Source organism: Stegodyphus dumicola, chromosome 4 (genome assembly GCF_044657685.1).
Source record: "Stegodyphus dumicola isolate Sdum_Otavi_A_Nest chromosome 4, ASM4465768v1".
Taxonomy (NCBI): Eukaryota; Metazoa; Arthropoda; class Arachnida; order Araneae; family Eresidae; genus Stegodyphus; species Stegodyphus dumicola.
In genome coordinates this window covers 140,477,455-140,505,278 of record NC_140771.1, presented here as the reverse complement: position 1 = coordinate 140,505,278, position 27,824 = coordinate 140,477,455, and the positions used below count along the sequence as shown (strand labels likewise).

Genomic DNA, 27,824 nt, shown 5'->3' with positions numbered 1-27,824 from the left:
GAGATATAATTATCAAAAACATCCAATTGATTTTATTGACAATTGGCGAAATAAGTCAGATTTCGAACAAACTTCATTTAAAAGATTTTTTTTCCGTTTTGTTTGAGAGTGCTACGCCGAAATATCTGTGATCATTAATTCAGTCCTTAAGAAAACGTATGGCATAAATATCTTTGAAACATAACTTCAACATAAGTTAAAAGCTATCCTAAAGAAAAGACGTAAGCGAACACTTTTCGGAGAATCTTCTGTGGAGAACTTTTGTGTAGCTACAGGCTTTGTCATCTTAATGCATGTGAAGCATACATAAAATAATTTTTTGTTTTGTTTTTGAAGACAGCAGAGCAAACTTTCATTAAGTGTCACATATTGTAAAAAATAATAATGTAATAAAAAACTCTTTTCTTTTTATGTACATAATGAAACCTGGCGTACGCTTCTCGAAGAAAGCTGAGAAGACCAAGAAAAACGATTAACTTCTTAATACAGAGGATTTTAGTAGACAAAGATCTAACAAGTTTATAATTATCATTCTCTGTCATATGTATTCCTCCTTTATGTGTTGTGATGTAAGCCTTAGCAGATACAGCAAGAACTTAATTCTTATGCTTTGCAGATTCGAAAACTTAACAGTGCCTGTAGTCATTCAGTAGTATTATATTGAGGTAATTGTGAAAATTACTCCGCATTCTAAACATAAGCCTAGCGTATTTTTGTACATAACAATCATTGAAAAGCTTGAAACGCATCTTGTTATTAACTTGTTCACAAATAAATATATATATTATTTGTTGATTATATAATATTTCATTATAATACACTCGAACAAATTTAAAACCATATTTTGCAACATTAATTCCTGAGCCCATTTTATTGAAATTTTATTTTAGAATTTAAAGCTACTGAGAAAAAATTTATTAGCTTGTCAAAAAATAAAAAATATAAAACACGTTATCAGTATGTAATCATCGATAATCTTTTGTGAGTAATTAATAGTTGATGGACCTTCGTTCTTACTTCTTTATAGTAAATAATTCAAAGGCAGGTCTGTATCTAGTTATTTGAAAGTTCATTCAAACCTCCGAATGTACAAGTCTTAACTAAATTTTCTGTGGATACTAAAGAACTTTCATACGTGAAAAAATGCTTTTACATATGTAAGTTGTTCAAAAGCGGACAGCAGAACAAATTCTACTTTCTGCAAACAGTGAATTACAACTAACTTTTGAAAACTGAATGCATCTTTATAAATCAGCAAGTTTTATTGTTCTTCGACACACTCCAGTGCAAGTAAATTTAATTGTGAAGAGATGGAAAACAGAAATAATTTCAAATGAATTACATGTTTTTTTCCCAGTTTAAAAATTTAATTTTTATGTGTTCATAATCAGTGCATTTCATTTCACTCGTCGCAGTTTGGTAGATTTTTTAATCTTTTTAACAACTCCCTTTATATACAACTCTCTTTTTCGAAGTATCAATTATGATTTATGCTTGCATTCTGCATTAGGATTAGTACCATCTTTACACTTTTGAGGACCTTTCTTTGCTGACATCCTGAAAACTTATAATACAGCTGAAGGTAAGAATTTAATAGGATTGTAAAAGCAAAATACTCGGGTGCAGTGTAAATAAAATTTTAATCTGAGCGTTCCTTTCCGCATCACTTGGTTCAGATCTATAAATTAATGATGGAAACTTAAAAATGTATCGGGTCATACAAACTGCAGGACCAAAAGATAACCGATATAACCTCGACAACCTGTACAATACCAAGTACAACCTGTGGCATATTAATATGCAATCTTTCATAATGCGAACAATAATTTCAAAGTTCGAAAGCTTAATTCCTTTGTAAATTTTGTTAATTAATTGCGATTTCATTGATAGTGATACAACCGCAAAAAAACAGAACAGAACATCGGTAACAATTGATTGAAATTGTGCATCAAAGAAGAAAGACATGGTTCTACAATCTAACAACAAAGAAAAAATATAATTCGTAGAACATCAGTTGAGCTGGTTTTGAGTGAGATTATCTCCCAGTCCTAAATAATGATGTTCATTATTCGTTTTCAGTTACTTTTAGAAACGCTACAAAAGAGATGCAAACTATGTTACTTTAAGTATCTATCTGGCTTATTCCTCCCAACTGTCAATATATTTCCACAACCATCTGTTAACCTAGAATGAGTTTTCGATAAATGGGTGAGTTCTTTATTGCTAATTTACTCAGAATCCTGATCAACTAAATTCTAACACGGCTTTCGAAAATATTGGTTTTTACCCAAGTTAGCTCTTAGTACACCGTTGAGGCATATTACATATTATAACGGAATATAGCTATATTACATATGCCTATTTCCTTATCAGGACCAAATTCAAACTTGGAAACCATTTATCATTATTCAATGATTAGATATTGGTTGAACGTCTTTGAACACTGAGCAGGTCTGTTGGAGATTGCTTATTATATGGTCTGTCCAAAAAGGAGTCTAAAATTCAATGTATAATAGCTAATGAAAAATTACTGACTTTCAGTTAAAATGTAATAAAAAGCATTCGGTAAATATTTTCTTAAATATGCGGTTCAAAATAGATGCATTAATCGTCGCAAACAAAATTTGAATATGACAAAGCCACGAGGGCCATCTGTCCGACAGGAGCGATGCCGTCGTGGACAACTTTCGGAATAAAACTGGCTTGTATTTACATTACACATCAGAAAATCTATGAAACCCAACTATGCAGTCACTCCGTTTGTTTGGATATGAACCCAAGCGAGGTCGAACTACCAGTATCCAGAGGTCTTAACCGGTGGGAAGGCTCAGAAGATAATGTTACGAAATGTCCATCCGTGGTAAAATAACTACCCCGCAAAGCGTATTTGGGATTGCCAGAAAAGGCAAAGGAAGGCAATGTTGCCATATTTGGAGAGAACTCGCCTATTTGGCGATAAAACTAGCGATATGCCGTAGACGGATGGAGAACCTTCTAGAACGAATTCTTACCGGTTTGGACAAGAAACTTCTAGAAGGCAACCCAAAAGCTATATACCCCTGCCTCAAAGCGGAGTCAGTCAGTCAGTGCCTCGTCTAGCGAATTCATCGTCAGTCCAGTTTTAAGTTGGTCGTTGAAAGTATTGCGAGTCTAGCGAGTGCATCGAGAGTTGTAGCGTGGAAAGTCTCGAGGGTATGTTGAGTTCCGAGAACGACCGAACTGAGTCGAGAGCTGTGCTCTGGCGCTTTGCCGTGATGCTGCCTTCACCGTTATAGCCTGATAGCCTGAAGACTGTGTTACTGATTGTTTCAGCGTGTTTATCGTAGTTTTTCGACGACTGTTAAACGTGTTTTTGGAGCTGTCTTGAATATTACTGGCAAATAAATTGTATTGTAAATAAATTGATACTCCATTTAATCATCATACTTATGCTGGCAAATAAATTGATACTTCATCAAGTGTTGTCGTCAATCAATCCAAATCCGCAAACCCATAAGAAACGCAACAATATAAATGATGGTTTGAAATTAAGGCCAAGACTGCGACTACGATTGAACTAACCAAAGAAGTACGTGAAACTGTCGATGCGAAGTGATATAGCCAAATGCTTGTTTAAGAACATGGTATATCTAAGGAATCATTTCAGGGCACTTTTAAGTAAATATTCAATAAAAGAGTTAATTTTTCTCCCACAAGCTAGCAAAAGACAAGAGACATTTTGCGCTGAATGTTGGATAGACATTATTAAAAGTACAAAGGTGTATCCAATTCTTAAATCCCTTCTGATAACACACTAAATTTCAATAATGACTCGCAAGCCAGTGTCATAAAACAGTTTAAAATGCCTCGAGTTTTCATTTTACCACTACCACCCAAAATATTTTAAGAGCCATGAATGAAAGTAATAGAAGGTCTGGCCAAAATGTTTTAAGACATTGAATATTAATACTCTGAATAGCACTATCTGTATGCAACAAACGGAACTATGAAATAAAAAACATTTTGATTCTAGTTTGCTAATCGCATTAGGTTAAAACATTGAGTTGTTAAGCTGAAAATTATCGTTTGGTGTTTGAATGTTAGTTATGTTTGTAATGGAATCGTATTTGGAACAAAGGTGTACCATAAAATGCTGTTTTAAAAGTGACAAAACAGATAGCAAAACTTAAAGTACGCAGAAAGCTTACGGTGAAGAGTATTTGTCACATTCTAACATGTTTTTTGGTTTGGTAAATTTTGAGATGATTGAAATGACGAAAGAAGGAACGTCCTTACACAACTGGAATTAACTGGCACGATTATAATTAGCTTTCAGAACATTTTAAGTATTAATAAAGATACTGTCCATGTAATAACTGATGAGGATTTAGAAAAAAGAAATTATGTGCACGTTTTGTTCCGCATTATTAACAACAGAATGAAAGGATTATCGATTGGAGCCTGTCAGGATCTTCTTGACATGTAAAATCGCGATCTGGAGTTTAAAAATTCATCAGAGGTGATGAACAGTGGTGCTTCGCCTACAGTGCAGAAACAAAGAGACAGTGCAGAGTGGGTTCGCCAAAACTCGCCAAAGAAAGTGTATTTCAAAACCTCCAGGTCAAGACAATGTTAGTGGGTTTTTTTTCATTTTATTTTATTGTAGAGGACTGATTCACCATAAATTCCTTCCTGAAGGGAAAACAGTGAATACAGTGTTTTACATCGGTGTACCGGACTTTCAAGCAAAACAAAATGTATTCTTTCTGCGCGATAACGAGCCATCCCACAATGCACCTGTTATTCAATGCAATTTTTTCAAAAAAAAAAAAAAATGCAGCTGTTCTACACCATCAATCTAGTTCGTCGGACTTATCACCACCAGATTTATTTTTACTTCCGAAACTTAAATTAAAGCTTAAGGCCATCGATCGATATCAAGATCATCCAACAAAACATCACGATGGAGTTAAGAGGCATATCAGCAGAGGAATTGGTTATGGAACAGCTTGCGGATTGTGCCAACAGATATATAACTTCTCAAGAGTTGTATGTAGAATAAGTAGTAAAAAAATCTTTTTTTTACTATACTCAATGTTTTTTTATTTGCTCAGTCTTAAAATATTTTAACCAGCCTGTATGTTTGTTTGATTTTAATATTCTCAAGATATCATTTGTCAGTCAGAAGATGAAACTGCAGCAAGGCAGTATCATCTGTCTGCTTTGAATTTATAAAAAAAAGTTTGGAATTTAGCTGAACTATCGACAGTCAGAAAGCTGATATCGATAATATTAATACTCCAACTTAAAATTCATCTCATTACGGAAGGTTTTGGATAAAGGGAGGGAGGAATTTATGTCAATTAACACTCCCCCTACTCCTTATTTACCAGATTTATTATCAAGCCACTGCTTTCTCTTTTCCAAGATGAGGATTGTGTTACGATACTGGAACAATATACAAAACCTGTACGAGGTACTGATAACTCTGAAGTCTCTTCGATGATACAGAAGCTCTACAAACTGTGGTAATGAAGTGACTCTAAAGATGGACGTACATATACCTAATTTAGAAGTCAAACAACAAAAATCAGCGTCATATTTTCAAATTTTCACAGAACTAGTTTCGATGGTTTTACCGAACCATCATCCTCAGCTGCAAAAGCGACTTCTAAATTAGTACTTGTTCGTCGTGTAATTGTATCATAATTACATATACCTATTCAACATGACTAGTAGTGCACTGATGTAAAAGACTTTTCTGGAATATATGTGATATTTTTTGCTTTATTTAAATAATTCAGGTTTTTTACAGACAATGTTTGTCATAAAAAATGAGGATATTTCAGTAAGACACCATATCTCATTAGAGTTTACTTTTAATGGACCGATAAAGTCCGAAATTCATTACGTCTTTTTATCTGCGTATCTTTTGAAGTTATGTAGATCTTTGAAACAAAGTATTGCGTTGCTAGATGAAAATGGATTTTTTTATGTACTCGTATTTTGATTTTTCTTTTTTTTTTTTCAATGCAGCTTTTCTTATTATTATTATCATTATAAGAGCATCATCCTAGCCGACAGCTTTCCTCATGATCTTGTTTCCCTTATAGTAATAATTTGCTGCCCTATTTACATTAGTAATTTTCGAATTTCTATAGAAGTACATTAGTCGGACTGTTTTCAGCTATCCCTTCGCTACAACTTTGCTCCTCTTATCACATTACTTTTTCGAAACATTTTAATTATTTCTTTATATAAATTCACTCTTTCTTTCGTAGTTACGTAGGAGCGAATTTCGCTTAACCTTTTGAGGCCGGGGCTTTGGTAGCAGTAAAAGCTGCCAAAGGACGGGGAATCTTGAACCGAATGCTTTCCCCCCTTTAAGAAATCACCTCCTATTTGCAACAAACATACTTGTGTGTAGTTTAATGGATTCTCAGAGGGGTGCATCTATGTCGCAAAAGGAAGACCTTTGAAAGAGATAAGTGGTTAAAACCCTAGGGACGTCAAATTTGACATTTCACCCCACTTTTCAGCCTGGAAAATGGGGGAAAAAGACATGGCCACTAAAGTGGACAACCCCGTCTTTTCAAAGAGAGGACTCTATGGCCACTATAATGGCCATCCCGTCTACAAAAGGCTAATGAAGTACTTTGACTTTTCTTAATGGCAATCATTTTCAGTTTCTAAAATCTGTCAAAACAACACAATTTAAGAGAAAATGCCAGGACATGACACACAGCAATGCAATTATAACAAGCTGAGATATAAAAGAATAAAATTAACAACTCTCTTTCAATGAGTTGTTCCTTCTTGGAATTTCCAGCTTTAGCATTTTATTGCGACATGTTAAATTATTTAAAACGGATCATTTTAGAAATAAGCCTGTCTTTGCAAACAAGCTAAAAGATTTGGTTATTTCTTTGTTCAGCGTGAATCAGGTAAGTAATAACTTATTCATTTAAGCATGTTAAGATTTTAATTCTTTATCGAATCCAATAAGGATAGCAATTAAACAAAAAAAATGCGTTTAGATTTTAAGCAAGAGAAAAAAATAACAATACCATCATCAAGAGAAAAAATAACGATACGTATTGTCCAAGAATAGTAATCATTAATCTCAAGAGCTTTTTTTGAACCAATGACTTCTTTAAAATCCACTACTTCTGTTAATGAAACATTTTTAGGTTTAATGTAAAATGGAAAGAGTAAACGAATTACCACACCGGACTGGATATGTTGGAAGCATCATTAATACGATGCTTTAAACAAGTACAAATCATTAACGTTATGATTTTCAAAAGCGTTCTAGAAGAAATATGTGTATGCACAGTTATTTTAAAATAAAATAAAAATGATGTGTAAGTAAATAAATATTTTGTCATTTCCTTGCATTTAATTAGAAAAAAAATCTCTTTTAACTTTATTTTTTAACTTCTCATAATACGTGATTTCTTATTAGTCTCAAGACTGAAGGACTTCTTTGGCATTCAGCATTCGAAAATTTCTCAAATGTAAAAACAATTCGAAACACAGTTGTTCGGAAACCTATGCCCGGTCGGACCAAGGGTTACTAATCTTTCTGAGTCGGTATATTTTTATAGTAGCCAAGCGGAGTCGATAAGTGATCTCCACAATTTTTAAACCCGTGGCTGTAGAGTCACTTGCTAAAGAAAATAATAGCACTGCTCGCGGAAGGCTTCTCATGAAAGAACGGTATGCCTGAGTACCGAGTGTTTGTGTTCCATTAACATCCCAGACCAGAGGATCAAGATTAGTATGGTGTCGTCAACAGCTCAATTCGATTGTCTCAGATTATCGCAACGTCCTGTTCACAGACAAGTTCATATTTAACCTGCAGTCGAAAATTAGGCGTATAATTGTCTGGAGAAAACGAGGCACACGGAATTAGGCTCAGAATACCATCGAACACCGTACACTCAGAGGCAGCGTCATCATGCTATTGGCTGGATTTTCAATGGGCTGTGGTACCCAGCTTCACATCTTTAAAGGCGATCCTGTGACAATTGAATGGTACCGGGGTTAAAGATTCGCATCTCCGCATCCCGTTATGAGACTCTACGCTGCAGCAGTTGATCCTGATTTCCTACTTATGGATGATTATACCCATTTCCACTAAACCAGCATTGTTAACGTATACCTCGGCATTTGTCGTATAGAGTGATCGCCATATTCCTCCAACCTTATCCCATTAAAATCTTTGGACTGCTCTTAGGGTTTGCTGCCTCTGCAAGTTCACTTGTTCTAGGCGGTGTCAGAGAGCTAGAAAATGCCCAACGGAGGAACGGCTATTGCTAATATTTGTGAAGATTGAACACCTTGTTCAAAGCAAGGGCAATCGCTGTAAAGTTTGTGTAAAGATCCGGGATGACCACGCACCATATTAATGTAAGTTTTGTGTCTTTTCTTTTAGCTTTAAACATCAGTTTCTTGATGACCCGTATCTGACGCTGTCATATAATTTGAGAAATTTAAATATTATTTTACCTTTCGTACATAATGCATGATTCCTCTGATGTATAAACACATTTTCTAAAGTCATATGCAATTTGGTATTGATCAATGCTTTACTATATAAAAACGCTGCCAACTCCTGCTCTAGAATACGATATTGAATATTTTGTCAGCATTTCGTTGATTTAAAATTGTAAATATCAATTTAAAATGCATATAATATGAGTTTTCAGTAATATACTAGTTATTCGATTTATTCTTTCGTTTCTGGTGCATATGGTTGGCCCTTGAAATGATTATGCAAACTGATTGCGAAATTTGCCTTGATATTGTTAACGAATAATCGGCAAATGTTTCGCGAATTTTCGTTATTTACTCTTTGGCCGGCCTTTTGTATTTTCCCTCCCCCTTCCAATAAAATTACTATATTATTTACAGTAAATTACAGTCTCATTAACAAAATTGAAAGAAGAAACAACTGAAATTGAAATTAGAAGCTAGGCAAAATTCAAACTCAAACTGACGTTAGCATTAGGAAAAGGTTTTTTTAATTAAAGTAACCTTAAGTAAAGTAACCATAGTTGCAGCAGTGACAAAAATATTATTTTACAGGGAACTCCATGACAGGAAATTTTTTTCAACATAGTTCGGTCTTGCACTCGAGTCAGTTACTGAGATCTCAGTTATCTGCGGTTTAAGCAGCTAAAATATCTATATAAATAAATAAATAAAGCTTGAAAAAATTGTCATAATTAATAAATAACGGATCGTAACATCCGTAATTAATTAACGGATCGTAACTTGAAACAACAACGGATCGTAACATGGTGAAGTGTACGCCCAAATGTGCTTTGTACAACCTTTCCTAGTAATCTTACAATGAGAAAAGTTATTCAATTCAAACTCATGCTTTATTGCTCATTGTGTGCTCCTACAGAAGGAATTCTTTTTTGATAATTATGTTGAAATCTCATGTCTCTTTACTTTCAGACTTCTGTAGAAACGTTTAGGAAGAAATAATACACTGAAATTCACTATTAGTATTATCTCTGGTTTTTCCTCAATAATGGGAGCTCTCGCAACGTAAAATGAGCGAACTGGAGTTTACCGCATTAACCATACAAAGCTTAAAATTTGTTTGCTCCATTTCTTAAGTAAGGTAGATATTAAGAGCTATAGTTTATTTACATATATGAATATTATGAAAATTAAAACTAGATTCTAAATCAATATTCTCATATTAGAGATTAAAATTAAATTATTGCAATTAATTTGCTCCTGAAATCACATTTACATTTTAATAGTTGTAACATGTGTTATAAACTTGGGGATTAAGAAAAGATACTGACATAAACACGAATATCAGGTTTCTGCAAGGAATCGTGAGAATTCTGTAGTGAGTTCTTATAAATGATAAAAGGAAACTAGCTGCGAATATTATTAAAGTAATAAAAAACTCATGCACCAAAAACCTTTTAGGCAAAATTATTACCAATCATAAATTTATTCAACTAAACTTGAATACTCTACCTCAGAACTATCAAATCACAGTTAACTATACCTTAATTTCTAACTGAAAGTCATGTGATGGGTACCTTTTCAAGTGAAAGTCGGTTCTTTCTAGTATTTTATTGCAGGCACATTACATATTTTACAGATAATTAATAAAAATTATTTACTTAAATTTAATAAAATTTTAATCATTATTCTTTGGATATTTAAACAAACATTTATTTTTACTCAAGTAGAAGATAGCTGACGTTATTTTAATGAATCATTAGATGGAAGAAATACGTGAGATAAAATTAAAATATTATTATTTTTATTAGTTAACTATTTTTATTAAAACCGATCTTCACTCCTTATTATGTTTGTTATTAATATTTTATAAAATATAGATTTTACAACGAACAGAAATTTTCATGAAGCATCAAAAGATAAAGTGAAAAAAAAGTACCCCTTATCTTTTCAAATTAATTCCTATCCCCTTGAATGTAGTTTAAATTAATTTAATTAATTTTTAAAATTAATGAAGGATATTTATACGATTACTGAATCTAGTAGTCTCCAATTTAATCAGGTACTTTTCATGCATTATAAAGATTTTTTTCACAAATCCAAATAAACTATATTTGAAGACTAAATATGCATATTTATAATTTCTGAAACATGTGCCAGCACTTCATAACGATATTCAGAAAAGATTTTTATTTTCTATGCTAATTTCTCCCAAATGTCAGATACTATGCATTTACAGGTTTTTTTTAATATGAATAATGCGCGTAAATTATAAATTTCTACTCATCCAAACTTCTGATACATTAATATTTTTCTCATACTTACACAAAGTATTGTGAAAGCTGTGGGGACTGGTAGTGCTAATCGGTAAATGCAAAATTATGAACTACAACAAATATTCACATATTTTATTTAGACAGACCACTGAGCCGCTAATTTCTTAGCCACTTACTGATCAGCACCGAACAGTGGCTAAGATATTAAGTTATTTTTTACTATTTTTTACCTAATGGCAGTTGCAATAATAAGTATACACATGCTTCAAATCTTCGGATTGGCGTATTTTTCAAAGCGGATAGAGAATTTTAATATTTGTGTTTCCCTTTTTTACTTGAAATAATTTCTAAGAATTTGAGAATCAAGATTAGAATAAACTATAAAATTTTCATTGTTTGAAAATAATAAAAATTTACAATATCAATGAATTTTTGTTGCTATCAAACATCCGCTTTTTTACCTGATACTTTAACAACTACAAAGATCTTAATGATTTGGTAGACTACCATTGGATGCTTGGAGGTTGGACTTCGAAGGATGCTTTCATGGAGGAATTTCCACGCGAGATTGCTTCGTCATCCCAATATGCATGGTGAAAATTAGAAAACTTTTATACAGCCAGCCTTTTCAGTTGCTGAGTGCTTAACCTGCATGAACTGCCTTAAGAATATTTTTATCAAAATGGCTTCTAAAAAGCTAATGTGAATGTAAAAGATGTTGTGAAATCTGAAAAACTCACAGTTTTCTTCCTCATATAACAATTGTTTGATTTTCATTAAGCACACAATGCCTCTTTTAAGGATAAAGGTAAATTGAAATTTTTAAGAATGTTTCGGAAAATTGTTTAAAATTTAAAATGAATTCTCTTCTTGTTTTTTCACTTTCAGATCTTCATATAAGTAACTACTGGGCAGAAACTTTTCAAACTATTTTCCAAACAAAGTGTAAGAAACTAGTTTAGGGTTTCCATAATTATGAACATTAAATAGTGATTGTTTTAACAGCCTGCTCTGAAATATACAAATGTAGAAGAAGTGAATAGAATTTACAGAAAATTTCTAGTATCTGTGACAGGAAATCTAGTACATACTTCTAACAGAAATCTATGCAAGACTTCAATTCCAATACTAACTCTATAAAGTAATAGATTATATCATCAGATTGCAAATTATTTTTTAAGTTGCTTTATGAATGTTAGAGACAACAAAATTTTTCAAGTTGCTTTATGCATCTTGGAGACAACAAAAATTGTTCTTCCCAAACGCAAAAGTCTTTTATACTAACCAGGCATAAAAAAATGTCTCAGAAAATGAAAACTTTTCTCTTAAAACCATTAATTTTTCATTCGAAGAAAATAAAAATATGTCGAACTTAAAATTAAGAGGTGTTTCTTGAAGTGACTGCTTGGATGAATCAAAATAGGATTAGCCTCACTTTAACGGAAAGAATTTCTAAAAATAGAATGCAGTAGCTAAAATTCTAAATATTTTGGAAACTGCAATAACAACAAAAATGTTTCCGCAAAGAAATAGATAAAGGATTCTTGCTTTTCTGTCTAGCCGATTTTTCGTCTAATTGTACGGTACCTTAGTCTGAATTTGACATTCTTCATTTCACCACTTTATATTTTTATCCTGAATCCTTCATATTTTGTTTTGGTTTGAACCTGTACTTTACCATAGAGTTATAGAATTGAATGGAAATAATTCATTTAATTTAAGTAAAGCACACAAAGATATGCCTAAGCATCAAGTTTTGACAGATAGACCACGGAATGATAGTGTCCTAATATCTTGCGCTCTTCATTCTCTTACCACCAACATTCCGATAAGACTTCAGTTCAACAGATTTTAAATACCCGCATGCTGCAAAGAAGCTACACTCATATACATCCATACCTTATTCTAGGCTCCAACCCAGATCCAAAAGCGAGGATATCACTTAGCCTACGTTAATTAGAATATTATTCGTGGCAGGAATTAGAGTAATACTAGGGCTATTTATTATTTAATTATTAATTACTTAATTAATATTTATTACTGATTAATTTTTTAATTATTAATTAATTATTAACGGAAAGCGCCCGGAGATTGTTGAAAGAGCTCTTGTATATGATGCAGAAATACATTACGGTAAATGTTAGACAACGTTATCACATCAATATATGAAGTGATCTCGAAATTTATTTGAAACCTTCTGGGAACCAAACGGAAACATGTGAAAGCACCATACTTGTTTTTTAATATATATATATATTTATATATAAAGTGCTAAGCAAATGACAAAGAAACCGAAGGAGGCAAACTGAATTCGAAACTCAACAAAATCAAGTGCCCGTTCAAAATAGTATTTAGCACTGATGATTCCTGTTGATAAATAGGGCGGCGCTAAATAGAGGTGAAGTTCCAGCCCTACTGTAGCATTAGAAGTTAGCCATATGGTCATTAAGAACTTGCCATTACCACAGCATATGAGAGCGGCCAGTGATCACAGCCACGCTCTGTTCTAAATATCCTCTACGACCATAACAGAAAAATAGTTCTCGGTATGGGAGGGTTTGTGCCGAGAATTCGTACTAACTAGACCGGACACTTAATACAGTGTTTTTAGGACAGCTTGTTCGTCGCAAAAAATCTCGGCAGTAAAAAAAAGTAAGCACTGCTTCCTTCATAACGATAGGACTCCGAGCTACAATAGCCTGAAGACGTGAAAGTTTGTGACACAAGCAAAATTCGAAGTTGTCCCCCCCCCTTTATTTTTCTTTTTCTTGAAGATTACAAACTGGAACTTCTTTTTTTATTTTTAGGCAATGAAAGTTTGAATGTCACTGTATTGATTTCATAAAATGCATTAGGGTTGAAGGGCTGAGAACGCCTACTATAATTGATAAGTTGGAATAAATTTTACTAATTTTTATTTATAGAACAGACTGAGGAAGAATAATTAAGTATTTATAGTATCGTATAGCATGAATTATTATATATCATGAATGACCAAGCTTCATTTCAATAAGAGTAGCATGTTAGAAATCACGAAAGTTCGATAGCCGCAACAAGATTTTCCAAAAGCCACTAGTCTACATTTATATCACGTTAAAAGTAGTAAAACAAGTGCCAAATGAAAATAAACGTCTGATAGAGATTCATTCAATCAGAATTTGCTTTCAGCATGTAATAATGCGTCAAAGAGAGTGCGAAGTTTTGTAGTGTCTTCATTTTCTCCAACTACATTTTGACGTGGTTATAAAGTAACCTCTTTCAGTTTTTAAATACTCCGGTTCTTCCGCAATACCTTCTTGTAAATATTGCTATATCACAGCTTTGTAATACTGATGAAACTTGGGCTTCTTAAATTTGCATCACAACGACTCAAATCGTGTTTATGCTAACTCAAAATTATCCGTTAATTCTCCGGTATGCTCGTTTCACAGCAAGTAAACTGTATATCTGTTGTCCTCATGCTCTCCCCAAGGATTCTAGAAAGTTTGTACAGGTAACTTCTTTATTCTAACTTCATATGTCTTTTATTTTCATCTGTCATCAGATTTATTATAAATTGATATTGATTCAAAAATCAGTAAAGTATTTTAATGTTTTTTGAATAACGTCATAAGTTTCTAACTAACAAGAAATATAATTAAATAACTATACCTGAACACTAATCAGTTTTCACCAATCAGTGAGTTTACTAATGAGGAAAAAATGAAATAAACTAATTACGTTCTTCTAGACATTGAGTAGTTTTACATTATCATATTTCATATATATATTTATTTTATTTGCATGAGACCGCACAACACACATGGGCACCCGCCATAGCGATACCCCTATTATACAGGATTCATTTTAGTAAAATTAATTTAGATATAAGTATTCTTTCCACTCATGGAAAAGTCACATGCAAGATAACAAACAAGATGCTTTTTTCCTGAAACCCTTGTTGCAAAAAATGGCATGAATTATTTGGCAAACAATTAAATCAAAGCGGATATTAATGATGGACAACTCGCCGAGAGTCGCTAAGATTTTTTCTCTAAAAAATTGTTAAAAAAATTAGAGATCCCTAATTACGAGTTCCGTCGCGCGAAGTGGAAAAATGAACCAAATCTCACGCTCCCTCAGCTCTGAAGAGTAACGGAAAAAGTCTCATCGTTGTTTCTCTGAAAGCGACTGACTTACGAAGTATTTCGTGTTTCAGTCTAGTTAAAGAATTGGGTACTCTTTCTGGATCGAAATGAAAGAAAGAAGCGAGCGAAGAGCCAAGCCCATGACTCAGGTCTTTCCCCTGCCTGCGCGTAGGAAATATATTTTTATTTACTTTAACGCTTTCTTTTTAAGCCAATCTCGATTACTTTATGTTTCTTTTTTAAGCCTAGTTAGAGAGTTGGGTCCGGTCCAAATTGAAGTCTTCTGTTTGTTTATTCGATTTATCGTGGTTGCCTGGCAGTGGGGATACGCAGTTTGTGATTTTCTCTTGGGTACAAAAGCATAATTCTCACTCTAATCCACTACGACCACACAGACGTTTCAACACTTTCCGAAAATTCTTTAAGCTATCAATTATCCGAACAATATTTATTTGTAATTTTATTTATTAACTATTTTTATGGGAATTTATTTAGTGTTTATAATTTTTCTTTCGCAAGAACTACAAATATTTGGAAGAGAATAAACATAAAGGGTAATTTTTATGTATATAGCAAAAAGCGTAGTTTTCACCTCTTTCTAAAACCTATTTAGTTTCCAGTCCTCCAAGTCCAATTCACATTGACATCATTTTTTTTATTCTAATTATATGAGTGGAAATGACTTATGGAAACTCAGCCAATTTGAAACAATGTAACAAAAAGTTTAATGTGCTGACTTAGACATGATAACGCATAAAGATGCATTTTCAGTAATAACAGTTCTAATATTTCTACTTACTTCGTAAATAATACTCCTTTTACTAAATATAACTTGTAGCAAATCCTCAAAACGACTGTAAGCGGCTTTTCTTTATATTTAAAATGAAATCAGATACATAAGGGTGTAAAATACCGTTTTATTTAAAACCAAGTATGTTGAACAGAAGGCACTCCTGTTGCTTACAAATCAGCCAGCAGTTGCGTTGAGAACTCAAATTAAAATTTTAAATTTGAAACTAAATCTAAGTACCTATTAGTCAATGGATACGCAGAGAAATCTTAAATGCGAAAGTTGGCTCTTAACCTTACACCGGCGTAGAAGCCCTATCAGCAAGAATAAAGCAACTCCGACAGCAGGAGCACTTCACACTTAGCAAACTACTAACGTGGTCTTCAGCAGGTAGGACACGCCTGTCTAAATCATCTCAAATCCTTACTTAAATACCCCCGAGCTAATTTGTATTCTGACAGGAAAACGGAAAGAAAGATGTGACAGGTGAACAGGTGATAGCAGGGTTCAGATACGCAAGCGGCTTTTATAGACTGTTTGGGTAACGCCCGGATCTCGCAACTGTCTTGAGTTGAGCCCTCCCTGAGCCTCACAAGGACCGCAATGGGAGTTTATTTTATAATGATAAAACGACATAGTACAGTGCCATACTGGGGCTATAGGCATTACACATTTCCACATATGTTACACAAGGGCAATACTAATACATAGAGGTATGTTAAAAGTGAGAGTACAGATTCAGAACATAAAATAACTGGTTAATTAACATAAATAAACCCTACAACTTCACAAAATATTTTTTACATACACAGCTAATTTGGCGCAATAGACGTACTCAAATTTCACAAAATTAAAGTGATAAGTTTGAAGTAAGAAAGAGAAGCAACGGACGCAGATTATAAAATGATGCTAAATAAGTTACAATTCCATTTTATTTTTGTTGATTTCTTAAGGTTTTGGTTTTCAAATTATTATTGGCTAAAAATTTATCGCATTATATACGTGTACATATTTCGAATTATATACATATTAGTCATCAGCGTTATATAAGAATGATATAATAGGTATTAATTCTGAAATGACGTAATAGAGAGAGATTAGTGTGTTACTATTTTAGGACAGAAAGGAGAAATAAACAAATTAAGAAAGGGACTTAAGGTGACATAATAAATTAATGTTAGGATTGTATTTCACATATGACAGAGTAATGTATAAAGAAGTAATTGCATTATATATTGCTGATAGTTAGACTTTTGTTCTCGAACGATGCTTCACAAGGGATGATTAGCAGAAAAAGAAAGAATCTATAGGCATAGCATAAGTGAATTGTACCCTGTGTACTAATAAAAATATGTAAATAAATATTTCAACTTTAATTTATAATAATTCCTTAATTCTCTATTTTAAATTGAGCATTTCGCCCTTCTGTCCTAAAACCTGTAGCTGCTTGTAATAAATATCTCTAAACTACGTCAGTTCAAAATTAATCCACATATTAAAATATAGCTAAACTAAAACTAAATTACAGCGAACAAAGATTTCATCTTAAACATGTCACATTCCAACTCTAGCTTCGATATTGAAAACTTAATGCTACTGTTCCTTCTTCAAATAATAATCAAAAAATGTAACTGTATTGGATTAAAAATTTTTTTCATCGAGAATAAAAAAAATATTAAAATCGAGATTTACGAAATATTAAAAAATTATATATATACATATATGCTTTATAAATATATTTGCAGTCAAACCTCGTTTATCGAGTACCTCCGGTAACGAGTAATTCATATAACGAGCAAATTAAAATGTAAACGAGTGGCTTCCTTAATGATCAAAGTTTCGTAGAACGTGTCACGTGGAGACATCATGGCGTCGCATGCAGATTCCTGCCTGCACCTCAGCTATCAATTCGTATTTAGCCATCGTTCAGCTAGCATCTTACTGTCCCTTTTGAAAGTTGTATTCAGACACATTATTGCGTATTTTTAGTGGAAAACTTAAGCATGCTTTTAAATATATCCCCAAGGAATATATCACAAGTAGATAGGAATAAAAGATGAAAAATCGCCGTAGAAGGTCTAATGCCAAATCGTTGAGTAGCGCGTTGTGAGTATGACCGACCTAGCCCGCATGTGACTGACCTAGCACGCATATACAAGTATAATCGGTCTACATCAAAGATTTGCACTATCCTCAAAAACAAGGATTCAGGAAACTGATACTTGGGGGGTGTCAAGTTAATTTCTAGGAAATGGCTTCGTATCGTCAACGAAGTAGAAAGATTTCTTCTTACATGGATCAACAAGAAGCAAATACAAAGCGACACTATTAACAAAAACAGAATTTATAGGAAGGTGAAACTAATTTTTGCCGATCTTACTAAAACGACTCCAGGATTATCAAGGGGCGAAAAAGAAGCATTTAAAGCAAGTCGTGGGTGGGTCAAAAAGTTTAAGAGAAGAACCGCCATCCACAGCGCTGTGAGTCAAGGAGAAGTAGCAAGCTCGGACATAAAAAGTTGCCGAGAACTTCAATAAGAAGTTTGTGAATTCTGAGAATATCTCCTGCAGCAAGTATTTACTTGCAATGAGACGGGTCGTTTCTGGGAAACGATGCTGAAGTGAATTTAAAATAGAAAAAGCACTGCCAAGCCACAATAGAACGAAAGACTATCTCAACTATTGTTTTGTTCAATTGGTGCGAGTTCAGATCCCCTAAACCATTGTATGGAGAAGACCGAAGAGACTACTGTTTACTCATATAAACTGGTATGTTGAATGTCTTTTGCATGATGACGCAATATTTCTTCGATTTCAGGGTCTGTGCCATTAGTCCCCGATTTATCACTCGCCTCTCGAAGGACGCCATTTACATAACCTTTGCAGTCATTCAAACGGATGGTAGTTTCGAATGTCCCGCATTGGTTAACTCTCCCAGTACAGCGGCACAAAAGTTCGGCCATTATAATCAGCAACCCTATTTACTGACGCGTAGATCTGCTAACTCTGCATCTGTAAGACCTTTCATTCTATTACCTTTGCAGACGTTTGTCGAATGACGGTTTTCCTTAATCGACAGTTTTCATAATGCCCATCATTGTTTTCTATTGCTTATTGCTTCATTTATCTCATTACGATTGCGTTTCCAACCATGCATTACTATCTGATCGCGATTTGTGTATAAACTACTATTCCCAGAAGTTCGTGCACGTGGTAGCAAAACCTTCCAATTCATTCAATTAGTATGACCACAAATCTGCGGCAGAAATTTGTTGTACACAATTTTTATATAATTGTCCATGAACTTTTGAATTTACTACAGATTAAAGTATGAAAGCAAGAGGATGAAATGAGCTAGAATTGATGTTATAATCCAAAGCAGATAAATTATTTTAATGTGAAAAACTTCAAGAAAATCCATTTCCCCATTTGAAAAAGAGCTATGGGTAATTTTCGTAAAACCAAAATCAGTTCCATCTATGATTAACTATGGGGAGATCCCCTCCCTTCCTTTTCGAAGTTTCCTGTTCGTTGACGCGAAATTTTCAAACAGTTTTATTTCCATTCAAAATCTATACCAATTAAGGTTTCTATTTCATCTTGTTGTAAATGTAACAATAGAGAAATCCCCTTCCAATTTAAAGTGAAACAAACTTCTTACAGTTAAGGTATACAATATTAAAAAAATTAAACTTCTAGAAGGACAGAAACTTATGACGGCATTAACAAAAGAAGCAATAAATTATGAATAAAGAAATCAATTTTTGCAAATGAATTTAAAATTAAGACTTCTTAAATTTATTCATTTCGTTAAAAGAAACGGAAAGAAACAACAAATCTTTTCAAGGGAATTCTTTCACTTCATTAATATTTATTTATACATGCATTGTTATCTAGAGCAGCCCGATGCAGATACTTTTTATATTGAAAACTTTTATTTGTTATGACAGATTACAGAGTGTGTTAATCATTTAAGATATACAAATGATGATTCATGCATTAAAATTAAATGTCGAGTGAGATTAAAGGTTGCACTATAAAACGTTATTATTACAGAAATATAATAAAACAATAAGAAAAATGGTAATACCTTTACATATGTTAAGATGTGCTATAATATAAGATCTGAGGTTATAAAATACGTTGATAAAGAAAATGAATAGATGACCTAACCCCAAAACACATATCCCTCTCTATATAAATGAATGTTTGTATGTTTGTCTTTCGTACAAATCTACAGTTTAATTCCAATATTTATGAAACTTGACACTCGACCTTTAAGCCAAAGGAAGGTAACTGTCTACAGATGATTTCTCAGAAGCCAGCCCTATGGGATCCGCACACTTTATATATAAATACACATTATGCTACTTTAACAAATTTTCGGTTGAAAACTCAGCGATTTGAAAGCTTTGCGTTGCCACTCTGCAAAGGGTAAGATATAGTATATGTTACACACATCAAGGTTATAATAGATGGAGAAAGCCTTGTACGTATCCCCCTAGCAATGAAAATGAAGCCATGAAACGTAATGGTATGATGTCACGGTTTTATCATGGCCGCTGCCATAAGCGGACTTTCTTTACATTCTAATCACTTTTATTTGTATGTCAGCTATTCACCACTGAACGTTTATAAGGCTCCCATTCTAATATTAATACTTAATGTAAAAGATTTTCTATTTAGTACATAAAAAATCCCAAGGACTGCAAATTATTTTTTCAAATTTATTAAAATCTAGTTACATGAAAATGTGTAAATGGTAATTATAACACAAATGTATACATGATGAAACTTGGAAGACACGTAAAACTTTCAATGGTATTTTATGCAAATTATGGCCATAGAAACACTTTTCTGAGCTTACGTCACGTTGCTAACATTTCCTTGGCTTCAGTTTTGTGACATCATACTTACCCCATCTATTCTAACCTCCATGGTTTCAAACACAGTGGTATTGATTTGTGTCGAATTTAATAAACGAACTCGACTATTTAAATGTAATATGTTGTCACTAACCAAATTAAATATTTCATTGTGTGTTATCGTTCAACAAAATGTAAAATATTTAATTTTTCACACTTGTATCACATGCATTTTCTTTGCTTTTTGAAAGTGAATTTGTAATAGTCGTCGCAAGGCATTACTTTGGCTGTGAAATTAATTATGCCACCAAACCGAAAATCGACTGCTCGATCTACACCTTCAATGTAAAATAAAAAGGCATCATGCGCTTAAGTAACAAATAAGCAATGTGAAGAAAAACTGGAAAACGTTCGAGTATGCACTGCTCGATACAAACGAACACTGTACTCTGATTTAAATCCATTACGATGCTAATTATGATTACAGTCTTCATTCAAGTGTTGTCGTTGGAAAGATGGATACATTTTTCATGTATTGCAGAGCCCTCAAATTTAAGAATGGAGCACCAGGAATATACTGCGTCGGTTGAAAACTGACAGAATTAAATTAACCACCAAAACCATTATCAACCTAGTGGTTTAATCCTAGTATACGGTACACACCCGATTTGGCGACTTTGGGCGACATTAAGGTGAGCAGTAAACGCATCATTGTGATGTTGGCTACAATTTTCAAAATCGCGGCAAGGCTGTACCGTAAATTAGGATTTTACCAACTTTGGTATCATGTGACACAAGGCAATCGAAACATGCAAAATACGCACAAAGAAAAAATTTCATAACAGAATTAAAACACAAACACTTTCTTTCTTTTAAGTAGCATTGCAAAGCATGCCAGGTAACAGCTAGTGCTTATACAGATGTAGCATAATAAGCATAATCAACTGCTGGACTTAGTTTTAGATTAATTTTAAACACAGAGCTACGTACATCTTCAGGAAATTATTTTAAACGTTAAACTAATGAAGCATTCGTTTCTATGAATTCAATTAAACCCTTTTCACTTTGGGTTAAAATGTGTCCTTGTTTATGAGTTATATAAATTAACTTCGTTATATCTTATTCTGAGTTAGGCTTAAGGGCCATTTAAAAATTTCTCTCATAAATGAACTTTTAATGACTTGGATTTCATCACAAAAATTAAATGACAGTTTACCAATTAGATCTGAGATACTGAAGGATTATTGTTCTCCTACATGACTATAAAAAAAACAGATCACATTTGCAATACCTAAAAGTTAACTTTGTTTGTATAAATATATCAAGATTTTAAACACACACTAAATATAAATATTCTTTTTTTATCAAGTGTGTAATAAAGAAATAATACTTCTTTTGAAACAAAATCTCTTATACATAATCTTTTATACATAAAAATATCAAAAGAAATGTATATACAATTTGTAAACGAAATGAATTCAAACTCCATAGCAGAGTATAAAATCAAATGATAGCATTCTCATCCAAAGCAATCGATAATATTAAACATTGCTTATAAATTTCAGAATGCAGCTCATATAGAAAACAAATGTTATTTAACTCTACTTACAAATTTTGTTAAAAATTGAGTGTTAACAAAAATACGAGTAGAATATTTATCTTAGTCAAGTTACCTCGTTCAAACACTTTTAAGTAAATTTTTGTAGCAAAATTTTGTTCCGGCAAACCGTGACTCGTTAGCCAAATGTTGTTCTCTGGCTCCTTGAGCTCTTTGGCTCTCTTCCACAACATAGAAAATGCGGGTGGGAACACGTAAAAGCAAGAAAACCTTGAAAATACATCACAAAGGCCGTCGAATTTTACACAAGCATGTAAACAACTGAAAACATATCCGCGAATGTTATTCCTAGGAACCTTTTTGTACGGATTTCGGCGTTTTTATTGTGCTGTTTTAATTAAGTGTTTATAATTATAGTGTTTATAATTAAAGTTCCACTGTGCAATGGTCGTAGAAAGAAAACTATTCGACCAAATCTTATTAAACTTGGTAATCGTGTAAATGAAGTTATGGGAATTTATTTTCCGAAAAAAAATGTTCCATAACTCATTGCCCAAGGGTAAATAGCGCTGTATGCAATATTGTTAAACGGAATAAGGGTCGGAATCAAACTTAACCTTTTTGTTTACACAGGTTTAACATGCTTTATACCCTTAATAAAACTGACCAAAATAATATTGTTACGAAGAGGCGCGGTAAGATGGCTTCCCCACAAAGCAGTTTTAGGGTTGCCATAAAATCACATTGAATTGCCACATTTGGCGATATTGGGCTACAAAATTGGCGATATGCCATGGACGGATGGAGAACCTTCTGGATCGAATTCTTACCGGTTTAGCCCAGAATGTTCTCGAACACAAGCCGAAAGCTATATAAACCCTGCTGATCCGCAGTCAGTTAGTGTGTCTCAGAGAGTGTGCCTCGTCTAACGAGCCGTGCGGAGTCGATCTAGTTGACAGCCGGGCAACGAGTGCCGAGTGAACCGAAGGAGACTCTTAGTGTATCGCGGTTTGTGCATCGTCGAGAGAGCGTGTTGAGCTCCGGGAACGACTGAACCGAAGAATCGGGAGCCGTGTTCGTGTGTTGTCGAGTGCATCGCGAGTTGTAGCGTGGAGAGTCTCGAGAGTGCGTGGAGTTCCGAGAACGACGAAGCAGAGTCGGGAGCTGTACTCCGGAAAGCAGAGTCGGGAGCTGTACTCCGGAAAGCAGAGTCGGGTGCTTTGCAGGAAGCTTGTCTTCACCGTTATTGCCTGACAGTGTGAAAGCTGTGTCGCTGATTATTCCAGCGTGTTTATAGTAGATCTTCGACGACTGTAAAAGTGTTTTGAAGCTGTCCTGAGAATACTGATAAATAAGGTGTGTTTCGATACCTCATCAAGAAGTCGCTATTCGCTCCAAATCCACACAAACCCCGTAAGAACGTGAAGGAAGAAAATAACGTAGCAACTGGTGTCAGAAGAAAAGAAAAACGCAACAATATTATCATTTAAAGGCGATATAAGTCGAGTGCGCCATCCATGTAACGGAAAAATAAGTCCATGAAAACCACAAATTAGCGATTAGAAAATGTGAGATTGCAAATCACTCTCAAAAGTGTGCGCATTCCAGAATCGTTTTCTTACAGTTCGATAATTTGTGATTTTTGAAGCTTGAATTTGTCTCTAAGACATGAAGATATCGGTTAAAACGTTTTCACTTGTTCCTGAAACGAAAGTGTTTGTGGAATTATCCAAAACCGCAATGGCTTGTAATTGGCTTACGGCAGGAAGAAGCAAATGATTTATGCAAATAATCTAAACAATTTGGCGGAACTGAAAAAGGCGATACACCGACATGTTCGTAATATTTCTAACAATTCCCACGACCTCCTTTACACGATTACCAAGGTTTGGTAGCATTTGGTCCGTAGTGTTCCTTTTATGACCATGTCTAAATGGAACTTTAATTATAACCAACACGTAACATTAAATTGTACTGTTGTAGTAACTATCATATGCCAAATTTTGACTAATGAAATGTTTTGAATTAATATACCTTTCAATGACAATTTTAACTTGGATGAAAAACCAAATAACGTAAACTGTCAGGATTTTTAGCTTTTAGCCCTTTTAAATTTGAAGTTTCTTCCAGTGTCTGAAGCAAAAGTTTTCCTATTAACTGAATTTAGCTAACATAAAATATATAGACTAGTTTGGTTTGCATATAATATGAAAAACCTTCAAACTGGAAATGTCTAAAAACACTTGCATATTTTTAAACGAAATTTCATTTTTATGTTATTTGGTGCATCAAGTTAAAACTGCCATTGTACTGATTCTAGCAAGATGTTTACTGATGTATTGATAAATGGGCCATTGTACTGATATTAGTCAAGAGATATTTACATACCATTGTATCATTCATCAAGAAGCGTTTTGTGCGCATACATTTCCAGAAAAGTTTGGTTTAGTTTGGTTTACTTAATTATGGCAAAGCACAGTAGGGCTATCTGCCTAAGGGGTGGGATTCCTTCGTGGAGGACATTCTAAGGGAAACTGGCTCGTATACACGTTAAAAAGTGAACGCCCACGAAAACGCCCATGCAGCCAGCCCGTTCGCGGGATTCGAACCTCGGACCGAACTACCAGTGTTCAGCGACTTTACCGCTCGGCCGCTGGTGGGACCATTTCCGGAAAAGATTTGCAATGTTATGGAATTGGTGATTAAGACTATCAACTCCGTTATAGCTAAAGCTCTTAATCCTCGCCAGTTTAAAGAATTTTTAGTTGAAATGGAGAGTGAGTATGCAGATCTTCTGCTGCATAACAAAGTGCGTTGGTTATACACAGGAAACGTTTTTAAACGTTTCGGGTCCTTATTAACAGAAATTAATGCATTTCTCCTTGAAAAGCATGTTTATTATCCAGAACTAACGAACGATTAGTGGAGCCAAAAACTTTATTTCATGGTAGACGTTACGTCTTATCTAAATCAGCTTAAACAAAAACTACAGGGGAAAAGAAATACAATTTCTTCGAAGTTAGAAAACGTTATTTCATCTGAAAACAAATTATCCTTTTTAGCTCAAGATTTTGACAGAATAGGAAATTTGATTCATTTTCCAAACCTGTTGAAGCATCGTCTAGAAAGTAATGCTCATATTGTCATTTGCTATTTCAAAACAACAGTTTTAACTATGAGAGAAGTTTTTCTCAGCAGGTTTCAGGAATTCAGAAAAAACAAAGCGACATTAGCCTTTGTTAAAAAAACCTCTTAATACTACTGTAAAAGAATTAAATATTTTTCTGTTTAATATTGATACCGGTAACTTTGAAATCCAGTTGCTGAAATTTAAAAACAAAGAATTATGGAGCTCGAAATTTGAAAGTGTTAAGCGCCTGATATAGAAAAATTGGAGAAAACCATATGTGAGCTTAGTTCACAACAAAAGTGATCTGCTTTGAAAGACCTGGAAAAGGAAGATACGTTGCTTATTAACCACATGGAATAATACTCCTGACTCATATAATCAGCTGAGAAAACTAGCGTTTGCTGTTCTTCCTTACTCGGGTCTACATATTTATGAGAATAATAATTTCAAGCATGAACCTTATCAAAAGTAAACTGATAAGTCATCTTAATGATAAGAATTTGGAATCATGCTTAAAATCAAAAAACAGCAACATACAAACCTGAATTACACAAACTTTCCAAAGAGATGCAGAGCCATTGTTCGCGTTAGTGTTTGTTCGTCATTATCATGATTTAAGATTTTGGATACCGTACAGTTTCCTTTTATAAATAAACAGTATCGTTATTAAGTGTAATATCAAGTTTTATTCGAGTTACCTACATAGTTTAGATAAGACTTAAATATTTAAATTTTAAGTGAATTTTAGGGAGTGTTGTAAAGTGAAAAATCATGTAGTATTGAGAATTGAGAGAGGTATGTTAAGATGGTTTGGACATATAGAGAGGATGAACGAAAGAAGATACACGAAATGGGTATACAAGGCAAGTGTGGATGGGAGACTTGGAAGAGGGTTGACCTCGAGAACGTACGTTGATCAGATTGAAGACGCTCTAAGTAAAAGCCAGCGTAAGAGTAACCTAATTAGGGGAATAACAATGTATCTACCTATATAATTTAAGTTTAAAAAAATGTATCTACCTATATAATTTAAGTTTAAAAAATGTGGTTCTGAAAAGATATTTGAATCGTTGAACTGTTGATAATTAACTCTATTGACTAATGAGTTTGCCGACCACTGGTTTAAAGTATTATTTACATGAAGTTAAAAGCTCAATAATAAAATGATGCAGTTTGAATAATTTGACCGACTCCATTTAAAAAACTTCCCCAATAACTGGAAAGTAAAATTTTGTCCGTTCATCACTGCCATTTAATGTTATAAAATTTCAGTAATGAATGTTATAAAATGTTACAGAGCAATTTCTTCTAGTTCGATAAAATTTCCTTTCATAACTGATGAGTATTTTATTTTCACAGAAGTAATATTATAAACATAATTAAAATAAAGAAAATAAAATTTTTAATTACTGTCTGAAAGCTATAGAGTTTAGTAGTTGAAACTTGTTTATTATTAAGAATTTTAACTTTTTGAAGTAAATATTAAAAACATAAATTTATATGATTTTAAAATTCTGAAATATTCTCTAAGCAAAAAATAAATAAATAAATAAATAAAAATAAATAAATCACAAAAAGTAAATATACTTTCAATTTGATATTTCTATTCAAATGTAAATTTAACAGCTGAAACAATTTTATTAATATAAGAACTAATCCTTAGAAATTTGAGGCATAGAATATAAAATCACACATTCAATATCAGCTGTTCCAGATAATAGTAAACAAAGTACAAAAGAAATTGTTATGATATTATTCATTCATAAATGAACATCATGTAAAGGCTTTTGCATTTGTTTCATAAAGAAAGATTTAATTATTCAAGACTTAGCTGTACACTTTTTCTACTAGTTCGCTGGCGCATATAGCTTGATATAAACATCTTCTGCAAATTAAGTATCAGCAATTTCTTTTGTGCCAAGACACGAAATTGTGTTCTTCAGGGTGTTAAAATACAAGTATACAGATTACTACAAAAAGACGTCAGTACAAGTGATGAACATAAGCACATCAAGTTTTTAACAGAAAACGTAACACGTATTGCCATTTTAAATAATGATTTTTAATTACATAAGAGTTAAAAATCTTTTTAATTACACACTATTGTTCATTATGTGGCCACCTTTTTTTTAAATTAGAGGCACTTTTCTCAAATATTTTAACATTTTCTAATAGGACTGATTCAACGATTCATTTTTGAAATTTTAAAACTTTCTAACACAAATTTTAAAAGCTGCTAACCTAAATTTTAGATCAGAAAAAGATAATTTTTACTATTTTAAACTTCTTTATTTATGTTGTTGACAACATGCAGTAGGAGTGTTTCGGAAATAGAACGAAATAATAGATGCAAAGAATAAGTACGTCAAGTTAACCTTTGTTTTAATTTCAAGACAAAAGTTCCGATATTTTAAACTTGATATCAGTAATGATATGTATAACTCATTCTTTCATTGATTATTACTTTTATAAAACTTTGAACATTTCTATGCAGTGCGGTAAGATAAACGTACTTTTCTAAACGTCAAAGAAAGAAATTCTATTCATATCTTCTAATCATTTATTATTAACCAGTAAATTCGGATTTTAAATTGCATAAAAGAA

General features: G+C 33.1%; 1 protein-coding gene across 4 annotated transcripts in view; it reads right to left on the bottom strand.

Annotated features, from left to right (window-relative positions):
- LOC118180950 (uncharacterized) overlaps positions 1 to 27,824 on the bottom strand; it is an 833,338-nt gene that overhangs the window by 484,194 nt on the left and 321,320 nt on the right. The gene's annotated exons all lie outside the window — the stretch shown is intronic.